Source organism: Zingiber officinale, chromosome 9B (genome assembly GCF_018446385.1).
Source record: "Zingiber officinale cultivar Zhangliang chromosome 9B, Zo_v1.1, whole genome shotgun sequence".
Lineage (NCBI taxonomy): Eukaryota > Viridiplantae > Streptophyta > Magnoliopsida > Zingiberales > Zingiberaceae > Zingiber > Zingiber officinale.
Window position 1 is genome coordinate 63,126,112 of NC_056003.1, and position 5,028 is coordinate 63,131,139.

General features: G+C 37.2%; 1 non-coding gene across 1 annotated transcript; it reads right to left on the reverse strand.

Moving 5' to 3' along the window:
* Positions 1 to 762: 762 nt before the first annotated feature.
* Positions 763 to 868, reverse strand: LOC122025845. The gene has a single exon (XR_006123870.1). It is a non-coding gene; the product is annotated as a small nucleolar RNA R71 (small nucleolar RNA).
* Between the last annotated feature and the right edge of the window lie 4,160 nt (positions 869 to 5,028).

A 5,028-nucleotide genomic window follows, 5' to 3' on the forward strand; every position in this document is an offset into this window, starting at 1 on the left:
GTTATAACTAATTGTTAGAATTCTGTTTTCGTAAGTTTTTCCTTTCTTGAATAACATTCTTGACAACTCTTTTTGTTGGAATTCTAATTCTAATTCTAACTTTGCATTCTTGATTTCTAGTACTCTAATCTAACTTTTCTCTGTTTTCTCTTTTGATCTTGTTTCTTTCTTCTTTTCTTTTGTAAACATATCTTGCAATTTTTAGCATATGAATTATTCTAGACATTTTTTTTTTTCTTTTATCTTTTCTTTCTTGTTTTCATTATGCACTTTCTTTCTTGCAATTTAAATTCTGCATTTGCTTTCTTGCTTTTCATATTGCATTTTATTTCTTGTTTTTGATTCTTGATAATTTTCTTTTTCTTCTTGAATATCCATGAGCACTAACATGTCAAGCAGGACCATGAGAAATTTTTCTACACCCTTTTCTGCAAGATTTTTATCTCCCATTGTGCAACCTCAAATTGAAGTAGAAAGTTTCCAATTAGACCCAGAGATAATTTTCATGATACAAGGTCACAAATTTGGAGGAGAAGTATCAGAAAGTCCTTATCTGCATCTTGAAACATTTTTAGAGATTTGTGATTTGGTGAAATGTGAAGGAGTATCAACAAATGCAGTTCGATTGATGATATTTCCTTTCAGTATCAAGGATAAAGCAAGGACTTGGCTATATTCTCTCTGTCCTCAAAGCATCACAAGTTGGGAACAGTTGGAGAAGCAATTTCTGAATCATTTTTTTCCCTCCAAGTAGAACGGTGTATATGAGGAATTGCATAACAAATTTTTCTCAGGCATATGGAGAATCATTATTTAAAGCATGGGATAGATTCAAGAGTCTTCAAAGACAGTGCCCTCATCATGGTTTTGAAAAATGGTTGATTTTGCACATATTCTATGGGGGAATTTCTTTCTCAGACAAGACTTTATTGGATTCATCAGCTGGAGGTTCTTTTATGGACAAAAGTGTAGATGAAGCTTATTCATTAATTGATCAAGTGACATTGAACCTCCATGAATGGTCGAACAAAAGTTGGATGGAATTTCCCTCAGATATTCAAAAAGTGCAAGCTATAAATGTAAGAGAGCCTGTCAAACAAAATGAAATTCAACCACCTAAAAATGTTGAAATTCACAAGTCACAGAGTGAGGAGTTCAAACATTTGGGGGCAAAGCTTGATAGTATTGTTTCAAAATGGTTTAAAGAAGATCCCCCTCCTACACAGTCAAGATCCAATGAAAAGTGTGATGATGTTGGGTTGAGAAGTGGAAAAAATCATGAAGAACTTCTGAAGAACGACATGTTTAGAATTGAGGAGAAGAATAATAGAAGATCACAAGAACTCAGTTCCATTTCTCTAGGAAGTTCCCAAAGGCCACAAGTACCTTTCCCTCAACGATTAATCACACCAACATTAGATAAGCAAGTTGGACCTCCTCCAAAAGCTCAAAGGGAATTTGGGAAAAAGGGAGTTCAGTCTTTCCCAGGACCTTCACTAAGGGTTCCTTTTCCACAAAGGTTAGTGGGGGTCAATGAAAATAAAGACTTCGGCAAATCCTGTGACACTAATATGGTTGAGTGTAGATTTTTGAATATATATGAAGATGAAGATTTTTCAGATGAGGATTTTATTGATAATGTAGTGGTAAATAAGTTTTCAGATCTATCTCAAAATTTTATAAGGTGTTATAGTGACATCGAATTTTCAGATGATGAATGTGATGTGGTAGATCAACTTAAAACTGCAAGTGAAGTTATTGATCCTCTTGTTATTGATTCTCCTATTGAGGACATAGATGTTGGTTTATTTTTTGATGTATGTGTTGATGATGATGATATGGAAGAATGTGTAGGGAGCTGTGTTGTGGAAGCAGCATCTCAAGGATCACCACCTTTGTCAAGACAACCCTTAGAGGTTTTAAGAATTGATCATGTTGTGGAACAATGTGTAGGGACTTATACAGAGCTAGTAGAGTCTCGAGAATCACCATCATTGATATCATCAACACCTAAGCTAGAGCCAGAACCATCATTTGATTCAGAGGAAGTCACATCTACATGTTTAGAAATTTCAGGTATTTCTCAACAAAGTAAGGTTAGTATTTCTTGTGATCTTTTGGAAAACTTTATGGAGGTACCTATAATTGACTTTGTTGGATGTGATTCAGTTTTTATTACTTATTCATCTTATCTTGATATGGTTCTAGCTCTATACTATATAACATGCTTGTGGGAGATTTGTTTTTCTTTTGGATGTGCAGATTTCACATGGGCCAATAATTGGAAGCTCAATCTGAACCGTCTTCGACCACCTGAAAAAATTTCCAAGAAGATGAAGATGGAGAGAGTTATACTTTACTTTGTAGCTCCTTTGATGAAAGCTCCTCCATAATAAGAGCCCTTGGTAGGAGGGTTCTAAAATATCTTACCCCTCCAAGAGCAAGATTTAGATGAATCTAATGAGGTGGTCGAGCTAATGACCTTAAACAAGCGCTTCTTGGGAGGCAACCCAAGTTCATTTTCCTTATTTTCTTTTATTTCTTTAGTTCTCTCTTTATAATAAACATGTATCCTCTACTTAATTTTTCTTGTCTATCTTATTGTTGTAGAATTCAAAGTTGTGGAGGAATGTGAGTATTGGATGGAGGAGTATCTTTAAAAACATGAACGTCAACCATTTGGAGCTCATCACTTGGTAACTTCTTTTAAAATCTCCTCCACATTGTTTTTAGTTTTCATTGGGACAATGAAAAATTTAAGTCTGGGGGGATGCATTTGATTTGCTTTGTTTGTTTTTGTTTTTGCTTATGTCTTGCATTGTGTTTTGATTTTTTGTGGCATATATCTTGAGAACATCAAAACTTCACTTATATGCTTTCTTGGATTCAAGTGAAATGTTAGCACGATTATCGGTTTGATTCATGATGTTCGAATGATGCTAGTAGTAAACTTTGTGTAGTTCTTTTTCTATCTTGGGAAGCATTAATAAGCTAAGAATCTTATTGTGATGAGTTTTAGTTTTGGTTCAACCTTAAGGATTTTATCTTCACTACACTTGTGCTTGATGCTTGAATAGTTGATGTCATTGAAATAGTCATGATTCATCTTGTTTGCTTAGTACTTGGTTTCCATGGTGATTTCTCAACTTTCATTTTGGTTACTGGATGAGGCTCAAATCATTAAAGCTCATTTGGAAAAATCAAAATATCCCAACATGTGTGCTAAAAGTACATTTATGAATAAGTTTTGCACAATGCAAATACTTATAAAAAAAAAAATAAGGGATATAAAAAAACAGTTGTCATGAGTGGAATCTAGCAAGTCACCCCTTTGAGACCGAGTTAGGTTACTGGGGAAATGACTGTTTAGCTTCCCTTGAGATTGAGCACACCTTTGAGACCTTGGGTTAGTTGAGAAATATGAACCAAGTGAATGGTAAGTAAGTGCCTATCACTGGTTACTTGTCTTTCACTGGAAACATAAGGAATTCAAATTTGATGACGACTTGACTAGGACATGGATTGAAACTTGAAGGGTGTTGAGTTACTTTTACACTGCGCACAAGATTCTTATGCTTGAACCATACTTTACTTGTTTCCATGATCATGCTTGTTAATGAAACTTTTTGATAGAATTAGGAAAGTGCACTGGGTTTTATGAATGTGTTGTAGAACATATGAATTTAGACTGCAGCATTTTGCTTGAGGACAAGCAAAGGTTTAAGTCTGGGGGTGTGATGTGCGTAGATTATATACTTTTTTATGCATGTTTTTACGCACATTTACATACTTTGAGCATGCTTGATCTATGCATTTTTATACTTCCAGCTTTCCTTTTAGCATATTTACTCTTTTGGTTCGGAGATCTGCTTTTTGTGCATTTTCTGTACACAGGAGTCGATTTGGTGAAGAATCTACATCTTTGGGCATGCATTGGAGGAAACGAAGGGAGAAAGCACCGGGTCGTGTACCTCACACGGCCATGCACTGGGATGGAGCTCGGGCCGTGTGGAGTTTGGCACCAACAGAAGAGGAAGATGACATGGCCGTGTGAACCTCGCACGACCGTGTCAAGATTTGAAGCCAACCAGAGCAGAAGCCTTACATGGCCGTGTGGATCTACACGGCCGTGTGAGATTTCCAGAGACCAAGCAGGCTGTGGCCGTGTGCACCACACGGCCGTGTAGCATTTCCAGAGAGCAGAAGGGTTCTGGCCGTGTGGAGTCACACGGCCGTGCAGCTTTGGCAGAGAGGGAACTGGACATGGCCGTGTGAATCTCACACGGCCGTGTCACGGGGCCGTGTGGCGCCCGATTCCCTCCTCTATTTAAACCCTTCTTCATGAATTGAAAGGGGATCTCTCCCCCTTTGGGAGAAGGCAAGATTTGGTGGTTTCCTCCCATTCTTGGGAGGATTTCTGGGCGATTCAAGGGGAGTTCTTGGCGATTTCGATCCGAAGACAAGGCTTCTTCAGATAAGTTTTCTCTTTTCCCCTCTTCTTGTTTTCTTGGATTGGGGATTCAAGGAATGCTTGTAATCTCTATTTCTTCGGGTTTTCTTCCTCGATTCATGGAGTAGATCTTGTATTCTAGGATTAAGGGAGTATTTGTATGATGGATTGATGTAATCTCTTATGGATTTGCCATTTTCTTGTTTCAATGACATTATCTTGCTTGTATCAATTAGATCTTGAATGATTGATGGTGGTTTGTGCTTAATTCTCATTCTTGATTGATTGTTTGGATTTCTTATGGACTTGGTAAGGATAAACTCTCACTCGATCATCCGAGGGATCCACGTGACAGGTGCAAGCCCGTGTAAGGACGTTTGAGAGATAATCTTGAAGAGAAAATAGGAATATTCAAGATAGTTGGATGGATTCTATGATTAGCTTCTTGTATCTTTATAGATTAATAAGTTGTGGGCTTCTATGTTGATATCCGAGGAAGGCATAGTAATAGGTGCGCTTCTGTGTAAGGACAACGTAGGTTCATGTCTAATTAATCCTATTTAGATACATTTCTCAGT